The sequence below is a fragment of the Gopherus flavomarginatus genome, chromosome 12 (genome assembly GCF_025201925.1).
Source record: "Gopherus flavomarginatus isolate rGopFla2 chromosome 12, rGopFla2.mat.asm, whole genome shotgun sequence".
NCBI classification, from domain to species: domain Eukaryota; kingdom Metazoa; phylum Chordata; order Testudines; family Testudinidae; genus Gopherus; species Gopherus flavomarginatus.
The window spans coordinates 48,237,793-48,250,876 of NC_066628.1; the positions used below are offsets into that span (position 1 = coordinate 48,237,793).

Sequence of the window (13,084 nt, forward strand, 5' to 3'; positions counted from 1 at the left end):
TCTGGACGTTTTAAAATCAGAAACATATGTTTAAAATAAATTGTGCTGGCTGAGGACCACTGCTCTTTACATCCAAAGGGCTGCTGCATTAAAAGGATCCGCAGTTAGCATGAAGAGAAGAGAGTACACACTTCAACAGGTCCTCCTGTCATTCTGATGCTGCCAATGCAATTCCACACTGGATTCCTATAGCATGCATTGCCATATACGCTGTGCTGGCTCTAGTCCCTAATGTTAATGCCATAACCCAGACGTTCTGAACAGGGGTCCACGAGGGTACGCCAGGGGGGTCTGTGAGTCATGTCCAGGGCCATCGGCCCCATTGATTAACTCCTCCCCCTCCCTCCCAGCGCCTCCTGAACACTGCTGAACAGCTGTTCCATGGTGCACGAGGCGCTGGGAGACAGCAAAAGGAGCAAGGACAGGAAACGCTCAGGAGAGGGAGTGGAAAGAGGCAAGGAAGAGGAGGGGCAGGGGTGGAGCAGGGGCTGGAAGACGTGAGCGGGGGTGAGGCTTTGGGGGAAGAGATGGAGTGGGGGCAGGTTCTGGGGCTGGACAGGGGATTGAGCACCCCCAGGAAAACTTAGAAGCTGGTGTGGGGAGTCCGTGAAAATTTTAAAATCAAAATGGCGTCCTTGGGTTGGTAACGTTGGAGAACCGCTCTCATAACCAATTTCTTGAACAGCCTGGGTGATTTTCTTTGTATTCGCTGTTCATCCATCTCCCAAACTGGGGGTGAAATACACCCCCACCCACCTCACCCCCCTCTCTATCACTTAGGACCCAATCCAGCTCCCTCTGACATCTATAGCCAAACTCAGACCTACACAGAGGATCTGGCCAAGCCCATTGACTTCCACGAGCACTAGGTCAGGGTCCTGAAGTGAGGCCTACACAGGTCAGGAGCTAGGGTCCATTTAATCTTCAGAGCACAATGGGCACTCATAACAAATTCCAGCCTGGGCGTGTCTATATTGCACAGTGATTTCCACATCCCAGAGGGGCAGTGGGTTGTGTCTCCTACCTGGGGCACACATTGCCTTATTGTTTTGCACAGCCTCCTTGGTCTGAACACGCAAGAATGTGAGTGCTGATTCCCACCCTCCAGGGCAGATGGATGTCCCAGTTCCTGCCCCTGACTCTGCTCCGAACTATCACCATTCTGTTCCTTTTTCCTCCCGTCATCTCTCCCTCCCAAAACATACCTGGGAGTTTTGCACTTGACTCTGAAGCAGCCATCATAAGTCTCAGGTGACTGAGAGATCAGAGGTCAGATTAGATGGGCCGTTACTCTGCTGAACTGGGGTGATTCAGATGTGGCTGTACAACATGGGATGGCAAAAAGCAGAAGCAGCATTTACTTTGGGAAGGGAATGAATGAAAGCAACACATCACAATTAGCCACATTTCCTCTTTCTTTTGACACACGGTGTGTTCTCTCTGGCTTCATAGAAAATTAATATAAAGGCATTTTTGACCACTTACATCTCCTCACTCTGCAAGAAATGTGACCTAATTAGAGACACTTGTTTGAAAAGCATCATCTAATGATATTTTTCCTCTCACTTGCCTTCCCTCCATCTGCACGACATGAAGGCCAAGATTCTCAAAAGTATCTAAGTGACTTAAGGGCACAAATCCCATTAACTTTCATTGTGATTTATGCTCCTAAGTCATGCGGGCACTTTGGAAAAGCTCACCTGCAGTGCATCTACAAGGGTTAGTTGAACTAAATGGCTGTTTTCCTGATTTCCCCTTGATAAGTTTTGTTCTTTCCTCCCTGTTGGGTCAATGCGTTCAAGACCAAGAGGCAGCAAGAACCTGTGTGCAGAAGGGATCGTTTTGCTGCAAATGTTTGTTTTAATCCTTTGCAATGACCACTGCTATTGTTTGCAATTCATTAGCAATGCCTTTCTAGGGCCTGATCCAAAAGCCCGTTGAAGTCAAGGGAAAGACTCTTATTAACTCCAATTGCCTCTGCATCAGCCCCCAAATATCCAATTCCACAGCACATTAGCCTCTCTGACAATGAGCTATTCAGTGAAACTAAAAGGCAGAACATTTAAAATTAATAAAAGGAAACACATTTTTTAAAAAACCACAACAAACAAATTAGGCTGTGGAACTCATTGCCACAAGCTATGAGATCTCTAGCTGAGTCTCTGACCTTAGCAGGATTAATCTGAACAAAAATAACATCCAGAATTATGAGGGTGAACACCTTTAAAAGCTGCGAGTTTTGAACAGAATATAAGCCCTCTTGCTCCAGAGCATAAGCCAACCTCTAGCCAATATGACTAAGGAAGAAACTTTCTCTGTGGGAGGATATTTCACATAAGCATCTGATACAAATCACTGTCAGAGACTGGATGCTGGACCAGAAATAGAATAGAGCAGTTTTCATCTGATAGTGTTTCTGTGGCTACCGGATAGTGTCCCAAAGAAGTTATCATGCAATTTATTTTCTCCATTCCCTGTTTTTCTTCTAGTGTTTTAGTTGTATTGTCGTTATCAGCAAAAGAATCCTCTAGGTCAAGAATATGGATTCACGGGCCTAACTGGTGGGGAGAAAATCCTGAAATAATTACATTGCAATGCCTGTTAGAAGCTGCTGTACTTTGAATAATATTCTTCCTCCTACATAAATTTATAGGATTTTTAACTCTTCCCTTTTTCTAGGTGGGTTTCTGAAATCTATTTTATTAGGGGAAAAAGATTTGAGTGTGTTAGGCAAAGTGCCAGTAGCCATGGCAACCTAGGATTTTTCCATCTTCATTACAAGCTCAAGTAAAACCTTCATATAAAATCTAAATGAAAGGGTACATTATAAGTCAATTTTCAAATGTTTGCCTGGAAGTAAAAAGTTGGACTGCATCCTTTTTTTCTGCAGAACATTCTGGTTCTACGCAGAACACATTTTTAAGGTGAGATATTTATTTTATTTATTTTTGCCTTCACATTTTATTCAGCTTTCTCTGCAGAGTGCGGTGTTAGTTGTTAGACCAAGGTAACTGGACTCCTGGATTCCAGTCCCAGCTCTGACCTGGGCAAGCTATTTAATCTCTACACACTTTGTTCACTTGTCTGTACAATAATGATGACAATAGTTATATATCTCACAGGGGGGTTGCAATTATCAGCTAATTAGCAAAGTTCTTTGAGATCTCCCAACTAAAGGAGTTATAAGTGTGCTAAGAGTTCCTGGACTTTTGATTATATTTCCTCCTCCGTCTAAAAAATTATACCAAAAGGCTAAGGAAATGTGTGGGTTAGAGAACAGTATGAAATGTCTGTTTTCTTTTCTAATAATTGATTATCTGAGAGCCTGAGGAGGAAAAATAAGGCTGTTTGTTTGGGTTAAGGCACTGATGCAATGTTATTCTAGTAGAGATTCACCATACATAAAAATGTTCAGGTGCCATTTAAATGGATTAATTCCAACATTGTTTCATCTTAAAGTGCTTCCAGTCAAGAGAGAAGACAAATTTGTAGCAGCACTTCATTTCCAGCCACATGGACTGGACAACAGGGATCATTTCAAGGAACTCCTGCTCAGTCATTCACCTCTGAGATATGCTGCTCAGCAGCTTCTCTGAGTTTGAACCAGGATGAGGCATCTCACCTCAGATCTCTGGCTGATCCTCTCTGCCTGTTCAAGGCATTCAGAACCACAGGTTTAGGGCTGTGTTTTATCCTCTACTGCAGCTTCCCCGGGAAAAGGCACAGGGTCTCTGAACGTTCAGTGCTCCAAAATGAAATCACAACCAAGCTAAGAGCTGCAGATCCAAACACGCATAGACATACTGTCTCAGACACGCCTCAGGGCAGGAGCCTTGCCCATAAAGCACTCTGTATTTATTGTTTCTGAAGCCCCATGCGTGTGCAAACACCGGACTTTCTAACTTGCGCGCATAAATCCTGTTTGCACATACAAAACAGTGGGCTGATTTTCCAAACGTAACCCTTCATCCGGAAACACATCAGCTCCATCACGTTAGTGTTGTAAGGGCCAGAGCAGAACAGATCGTGCACTGATATACTGGTATGCCAGATTGGAACCTCACAGCAATGATGAGAGCACCTGGGGGCACTGTGGGCCAGAAACGGGCACCTTCTCCTGGAGTTCCCTGGGAATCGTTGTCAGGCAGGGACCGGGCACAATCTGGCCTTTATGTTTTTCTTTGCAGTAAATTTCATCCTTCCTGGTGTTCATGGAAAATATTTTCCAGCTCCACCATTAGGATGAAAGGAAATCCCACTCCTGTTGTATCTGATTTCCCTTCTGCCCTGTTACAGTTAAAGCTACAACCTGCTGCCTTCTAATATTGTACATTTCGGCGGGGAGACGAATTAAAAATGGCAGGGGGTTCTTTCTTTTTTTTTGGATACATCCTTCCTTCCGCCCCTCGCAATCAATTAGTGGGCAAAGACTTCCGAAAAGCTCTTTCCTCCCTAACCTTTCACAGACTGTAGCGATAATGACTCTGGAGAGCTCGAGCTGGGCCTTTGTGTGGAGTTTGTTACCCTCCTAGGGCAGTGTCAGGCGACCTCCATCACTTCCTCCTCTTCCTGTCCTACTCCTGCAGCTCAGATAGTCTCAGGAAAGAGGAGGGGGCTGCTGGGGGAAGGGATAATGTTCTCAAATTGGCTTGATGCCACCAGATAATGTTTCCTCTCTGGTGTCATTGCTGCAGTCAGAGGTAAGAGTATGGCTGTAGAGATTATATAGGCCCATTCTTTTTCCTGTTAATAAATAATAATTATGCATACCCGGAGCCATGAAGTGGGGGAAAGAGAGCTCATTGTTTTTAATTTACATTCTCTTTGTCCCTCTGTCGAGTCAAAGCACTTATTGGGGCCCACCCCCCATACTGCAGCAGCTCCGTCCCCCCTAAAACACACAGCTCATAATTATGGCATTACTTATTTTGCCAGCATTCCATGGTTCTCCTTTCTGCCCCTCAGCCTTCTCAGAGAGATAGGTACGTCTGTACAGGTGTGGGATCCCACTGTACGCTTTTGCTTGGCACCTGGTCCCTGTTTCACAGCCAGTTCGCTTGTGACGGCTGTATCATGGTTAGGGGATGCTTCAGTCTAAAGTATCAGGGGGTAGCCTCGTTAGTCTGTATCCACAAAAACAACAAGGAGTCTGGTGGCACCTTAAAGACTAACAGATTTATTTGGGCATAAACTTTCGTGGGTAAAAAACCTCACTTCTTCAGATGCACTTTTGAAGAAGTGAGGTGTTTTACCCACAAAAGCTTATGCCCAAATAAACCTGTTAATCTTTAAGGAGCCATGGACTCCTTGCTGTTTCAGTCTAAAGTGTTTCTGTTTTGTGGTGCATGCCTCTTGGGTGTGTGCATGAGAGAGAGAAAGGATCTGGTTCTGGGAAGGACTTCTTAGAAGCAGGCAGGATTTGTGCAAAGTCTTCCACATAATGCTGACAATTGACCCCCAATCCTGGCGGGCATCATCTCCTGCTTCTCCAGCCCTGGCACACCCACAAAGCTCAGCTCAAGTGCCTCAACCACTTCCCACTCTCCCAGCCCTATGGTTGAGGCACACACACTTCTGCCAAAGCACCCGAGCCTGGATCTGCAATGACCCCTGCTATTCCAGAGCCGGAGTCGCTTCTGTACAAAGCTGGTCACGGGGGCCATTCCAGTGGTTTACTGACGCAGACCAGTGTCTACTAGGAAGTGACCTCCACGCTCATTTTCGCTTGTGACCTCCTCAGGATGTACTGATTGACTCCCCATTCGCCTTCCCACTATGCCAAAGTTCTACTATTTGAACTATACACACAGCTCTCCTGGCATATCTGCCTCTCATGAACAGATCTGTGAGAAAAGGAAGCTAACCTATAAATAGCGGCTCAAACCATTCTGTGGCTGTTGTGCGCAATTTGGCATTTCGCTTGGCAGGGATTCGATTAAACTCACTTTTTTATTTCTCTTCGTGGCGGGGTTCATGCCCTGTGAGTTTTGGTTTGTGGTTTAGGTTTAAACTAAGCCCCCTCCCCCAAAAGAAATCCTTCAATGAAGAATTCAGCCTAAACTATATCCTCTTTTCAAGCAAAAGATGAGGGAGATTCAGCCTTGGGGTCATTGAAAATTCAGCCCTGGTTCAGTAGCAAGCTTGGCCTAGATCTTCAAAGGTATTTCAGTTCATAACTCCAATCAGTGGGAGTTAATAGGGCTCTATATGTCTTGTAGGATCAGGCCTATATCTCTGTCTCCATTTCTGGGTTCAGGTGCTGTGTGTCCGGGCAGAGAGATCTGGATAGGACTCAGACTTTTGATTAACTATTTGGAAACCAAGTCTTACTCCTCTCTCTCTCTCTCTCTATCTGTTTAAGCCAACTCCATGACTTCCATTCCAATAAACCATTCCCCTTTGGACAATGTGTCTCCTTGTTAATTTCTCTTTGGTAGCTGTGACGATGTTTCAAAGCTCTCTTGACAGGAGGCAAAGTGGCCTAATGCATGAGAATACTGATTTCTGCCTTTCCTTCCTCCTTTAGAAAGCTACCAAAATTTCCAAATTTCCAAGTTTTGGTTCAGCAATAGTCACTCACTCTGTCTTAGCTGTGTTTGCATCTCACCTTTATTTTAGCATCATCCATCATTCTGATTCCAGAGATTCCATTTTATCAACATAATCGAGAGGCCAAAATTTTCAGTCCTAGCTGGCCATTAATAAATACAAGACGAATCCATCCAGGGGCTTAATTCTGCCTAAGACAGAGATAAAAGCTGTTAGTTATTAGATCTTCTTATTAAACCTTAACTTGGGACAGAAAGTCCTTCACTAAATAGTCTTTAAGATTCCAGACTCTTTTTTCCTTTTCAAAGCCCCATGAAATCTCATCTCTGACCACTAGAAGGAGAAGAGAAAGTCAAAAGACAAGCAGAGGACACAATTCCCACTCCTCCCACTCCCTCCCTCACCTAAAATCTAATAAAGATGATTAAATTACATGTCTTTTCCTCCCATTGAAATCACCGCACACTGCTCAAATATTAGGACTCAGGAAATAAAGCACGACAACTTCCCTCATGAAACCTTAGAAGGCAGAGCAGGGGGCAAGGGCTACAGGCCTGCAAGACTGGGCTGGTCTAATTAAGAAATCACCCTGCTGAGCAGAACCTAATCTAAATAAAATAGAAAAAGGAACCTAGTTCAAACCTCTGCCTCCCTTCCTTCCCTCCTCCTCGCCAGCACGCCTGCCCCAGCCCACCTCACCCCCATCCAAAACCCATCCAAGTCACAGAGCATTTTTCTCCTCTGGAGTTTCTTAGAGGGTAAGGTTGGCTCACACAGAGCTCTGTGTGTGCTTAGGGTGGCCAACTTCCAAAGGAAAAATCCACCAGCCATGTATGGCAGGAGACTGCTGTTTCTTTACTGGAGATTTTTTAAAATGCTACTTGGCCTGCTGTTTGCTAAGAAAAACTCTGGCATCTCAATTGTTGGTAGTTTGGGCTGGTTGAAACAGTTTTTGGGTGGAAAATCAGGGGTTTCCATTAAATGACATTTTTCACTGTGTCTTCTTCCCAATGAAAATTTTGATTCTTTGTAAAAAAAACAAAACAAAACTTTTTTTTTAATTTGACTGAATACCAAAATATTTCCTCCAACCCTGAAATAGATTGATTCAACTATCCTGCCCAGGTATCTCCTGGGACTTGTAGTCTGCTGTCCTCATGTTCCCATTCCCCTCTATGGACCAGACTTTCTCGTTGGACTACATCGCCCATGTATGCAGTGTAGTTGTAGCTGGGTTGGTCCCAGGATATTAGAAAGACAGGGTGCATGAGGTCTCAGGATATTAGAGAGACAATATATTTTATTGGACCAACTTCTGTTGGTGAGAGAGAGAAGCTTTCGATCCGCAGAAGTTGGCCCAATAAAAGATATTACCTCACCCACCTTGTCTCTCTACATCTCCCAAGATTCATCATGGCCAGAGACTCCTATAATAAAAGTGCCTCCCCTCACTATAGTACACCATAGGAAATGTAGTCCTTCCAGGGGCACCGCTATAGAGGAGAACAGGACCATGAGAAACCCATTTGAGGCCAACTAAAAGTCCCATGAGATACTGCGGCAGTATTCAAATTGAAACATCTTGGTTTTTGACTAACATATTTAGGTTTTTGATTTTTCAATTAAAAATCAAAATTTTCTGAGGAGAAAAGCTTGTTTTCTGATCACCTCTGACTGTTGATCTTTATATATGCTTGAGAAGCCAATGTTTTCAAAAGTGACTAGTGATTTTAGGTGCCTAATTTGAGCTGCTGTTAAGGGGCCTGATTTTTACGAGGAACATGCTGAACATCTTTTGAAATCAGGCATATTTAAAGGGTCTCATGCTGGGCACTCAAAATCACTGGTTACTTTTGTAAAGCTTAGTTCAAAGCAACTTGGAAAATCTGTGGGAGATGGATTTGAGCCTTCCTCCCCCATCACCTCCACATGAAAATTTTTTACAAAATTTAAATTTAAAAATTTAAGGGTTGGGAGTTATTATTTTCTGCATCTTCATTATATTAGAAGGATCAGGAAGGTCAAATAGGGCCGTCCCTGGTTTTGTTGGAGAACTCACGGGAGGTCTCAGATGCAGACTGCGGTATCTCAAATCCTTAAGTGAAGTGGTGGTGGCATCACATCTTTAACAGATATTTTCCTCCAACTGTTTTCAAGGTGTTTGAGTTAAATAGCTGTTAATAAAACGGGGCAAGAATATGTGAGCATTGGACTGACTTGGGCTAAGCCTGAACCTACAGTTACTCCCATGCCAAAGACCCTGATACTGTAACTTGTATCTATACCTATACTCTAGGTACACCTCTACCCAAATATAACGTGACCCGATATAACACAAATTCAGATATAACGTGGTAAGGCAGCACTCCGGGGAGGCTGCGCACTCTGGCAGATCAAAGCAAGTTCAATATAATGCGGTTTCACCTATAACGCGGTAAGATTTTTGGGCTCCCAAGGACAGCGTTATATCAGGGTAGAGGTGTATATATACACCCCACTGTATTTTTTTAAAACATACTTGGATGATTAAGAGGGAAATTGTTGCAATTTGAGGGAAACATGGCCAAATCTGAAAAGCAGAGCAAACAACATATATTTTTACTTATTAATAATTCCTGACAGACTATTTTTAAAGGTGATTTTGCCTTCAGTGGAGGTAGGCCAATTAATACCAGCTGAGGACCAGGCCGATTGCTGGGGGTCTTTTACAGACATAATTAGAGATCCTAACATCCCTGAGAAGTTTGCTTCCGCATCCAGACACTACAGTTTTGGCCCATGTCAGTGGGTAATGCAGGAGTCAGGATGAGAAACAAATCTATAATCCAGAAAACTCCCTTTCTCCTTCCCAGCCACAATCTGCTAAAAGCTGATCCTACTAATCTATAGGACACTGCCAAGTTCCTAAAGATTCCTTGCCACTAATGTGGCCCAAAGGGACCAGCCTGACTCTTGTTATCTCTCTTTATTAATAAGTATTAATTATTATTATTATTACCTAATTAGGTTGTCATTCAAAGAATATAACAGACTCCCCAGTTGCTCACAGAAGAGAGAGCTGCAGAAAGGCAGATGTGTCCACAAGATTGGGATGTCAGCACGAGTTCATTACCTTGCCTGAGTCAGATATTACCTCTGTGATCGTGATGAAACATAAGCAGACAAAATCTCAGGGGAATGGGAATGTCACAAGCAGCATTTCCAGGCTGAAGCCTAAAAGAGATGTCAATGTAACTTCAGAACCAAACCTTCAGAGCCTGGGGCTCTCACCGGACTGATTTTCACACTGTGGGACTCTACTGTCACAGATTATATTAAGTGGAGAAAAAGGCAAAGAATCTACTTTGACTGAGAGGATCACGTGAAATAATAAGATGGACAAAGCCCACCTCATCACACTCCACACACACACACACAGACACACACCACTTGCTCTCTCAAATACCCTTTGTAACCTTACACTTGCTCCTAGGATCCCCACACAGCAGTGCAGCACGCTCCCAGACTGACTGCCATTTCAGTTTCTTCTGAAACAATAAAACCATTTCACTATAACTTGGCTAAAGCATTAACACTCTGGTTTCAGTTTCTTTTATGATAGCCTAGGGCAACTGCCAATTAGGGTCCCCCTAGCCACCCTGCCCCCTTAGTAGCAACTCCCTGAACTGTCTCATAGTGCAACCCAGACACATAACTCTCCTGTTCTCTGATGAAAAAATATAAAATAATAATAAACACACCATAGAAAAGATTATTGGAGTTATTTGCCAACAGAAAATGGCAAGAAGCCAATGTCTGTTCTCAAATCCACCCTTCTCATCCAGCATCACCACCCTTCCCCAAGCCATTTCAACCACCATCGTTTCTTAAAGTGAAATAGACATGATTTTGTGCATTACAGGACTTGTCATAAGATGGTTGTTTCAGGCTCCCATGTGTGCTCTTAAATGTTTTCAGTTGCAGACAGGAAGGATGTCTGAGGGGATAGGGCAATGGACTCGGACTCAGAAGACCTTATCATCAATTTCTGCCTCAGTCAGACACTTCCTTTATGACCTTGGACAAGTCATAGTGACTGACCCTGTGCCTCAGTTTCCCACCTGTAAAATAAGGATGCTACATTTTTACCTCACAGAGGTACGTGAGGATGAAATCCATTATCGACTGTGAGGTGCTCAGGTACTATGGTGATGAGGGCCATACATCGACCTAGACAGATACATAAAATCTACCAAATTGTTTACTATTCTTATCTCCCTACCGTGAAGGTGCTGAATCTTGTAAGTGCCAGCAATCAGTAAAAGCCAGGCATAATGCATTGGATGCAGCTGACAACTGCATTATCCACTGGCATTTGCATGAGATGTTATCATTTATCATCTGTGTAGTGCATGAGCAATAATAGCGCATTATAATCAGTGAACAGCGCCAAACATATAACATGTTCCTGCCCTGAAGAGCTTAAAATATATTTTAAATATGAGCATGAGGACAGAATACTGCTTGGCTTTCCACACACACGCTGTTCAATCAGATACCACATTAGAATAAGGGGGAAACATCCTTTCCAATATCTTCTGATTGGTTTTTAGTACAGTTGCTTGGAACATTCTCCCCAAACATTTTTTTCAATGATAAAACTATACTATTCCCCCAACTCTATTTTTTCACTACCAAAGTTTTCTCCATTCTGTTGCTTGGAATAGCCGTTTTAGAGAGTCTCTCACCTTTCAATGTGTTGCATGCCCAGGAGATTTTAATCACTATAACTTATATCACTATTACTCATGTAATTCCCTACATACTTTCTCTCTGTTGCAGAGACTCCAAAGTCTTTTGTAATCAAATCATTAACTAATGATGCCTTTCATCATCATCCCATACTCAGTATTATCCTTATACCTGTGGCGAAACTGAGACAGAGAGGAAAGTTAAGTGACTTGCCCAATTAAGATTGAACAGCAAGCCTGTTGCATAGACAGGAATAGAACCTGGGTATTTTGTCTCTGAGTGCTGTGCTTTAACCACTAGGCAACGCTTTCATCGATGAGCATATTAGCCCCTTAATTTCTCATATGGTGGCATATATTCCCAACCAATATAAACTGACTCCATACTGCTCTGATGGACAACCCTAAGCTCCACTTATGTCACTGACATTATTTACATAGTAACTAATACACTTCTAAGGAAGAAAAAAGAGACGAGAAAGACTAGAAGAAAAGCTAAAAAGAAAAGAATAAAACTGGTGAAACAAAAACAAAGTGGTGGTGTGGACGGCTCTTGAAATTTGTTGCCACTTGGAGACTTGCATGTATCAATACACTCTGACTCAGAAACACATACATGCACACAAATCTGTACATCAAACCACTAGAGTAAACAGACAGATTCCATCTATGAACAACACAAACATTAGCATCTGAAGAAGTGAGGTTTTTTTCACCCACGAAAGCTTATGCCCAAATAAATCTGTTAGTCTTTAAAGTGCCACTGGACTCCTTGTTGTTTTTTACAAACATTAGACTAGATCACTATAGGAATGCTAGAGAGAGAGAGAATGTTTATTCCCTCATATATGTAACTATCTCACACACACACACATATATATACATGTTGTGCAATATCGACACAGATAATACCTTACTCATCTCTTTCATGAACTTACTGAATCTTAGCCAGCCTTCTGGAAATTAGGCAAAATGTTAAGAGAAAATGTGGGGGGAGCCCCCTAAAGCATAAGGCAATAACCTGGGAAACACTCAGCCCAATAAACATCCATGGCCTATTTTGACTCAATTCACAGAAGCTGTGCTTAAACAGAGTGTTCAGCCAATCGCATCGGGCACGGATGTGCAGGAAAAAAGGTGGATCCTGGGTCCTTTGTTGCTAAGGGCACTTGAGGCTAATTATTCTACTTACCTTCCAGTTCTTTAAGCCCTCCCGATATCAGCAGACATCCTCATTTGATTCCCATTTTACAGATCCTGAAGCAAGTTGATGGGGGCAGAGGGCAATGGAAGAATCTCTCGATAGTTTGACACTCTAGATCCAGGCCAGGAAGAGAAGAAAGGAATTTATTATTACGCATTTTAAACATGGAGCCACTCCAAATTTTCATAACAGTTATTTTCATCCTCTTCAATAAATGGTAGTTTGGTACCTGGACATCATCTGCAAGTGAGCAGCAATGTAATCTCTCTGGGCTAGCAGGATACCATCACATGGATCATTTTCTCTTTCTTTCAAAGGCAGACTCAGCTGAAGCCATCTGACTGCAGCTGCTGAATTCAGAACCGGCATCACCATCAACTGAGAGAGCCAGACGTGTTGCAGCAAGGTGCATAAACAGCAATTGCACGTTTTCTACTGGGCAGCTTCTTAACTAGCTCATGGAGCCCACATGGCTTAACATATTTAGGACAAGGACACTTATCAAAATCTCAGCTCCCAATAAAGTTCTAGCTTTACCACTCCACTCCCCCATTGCTCTGTCTGACACCACGTTTACAGTTTGTTTTCTGGTCTGGAAAAC

The 13,084-nt window shown here is 43.1% G+C and overlaps 1 long non-coding RNA gene across 1 annotated transcript; it reads right to left on the reverse strand.

The window, feature by feature from the left end:
- Positions 1 to 1,212: 1,212 nt before the first annotated feature.
- LOC127033046 (uncharacterized) lies at positions 1,213 to 12,586 on the reverse strand. The gene is made up of 3 exons (XR_007769014.1): positions 12,472 to 12,586; positions 6,608 to 6,740; positions 1,213 to 1,320 (listed from the first exon to the last, which is right to left on the reverse strand). It is a non-coding gene; the product is annotated as an uncharacterized LOC127033046 (long non-coding RNA).
- Positions 12,587 to 13,084: the final 498 nt, after the last annotated feature.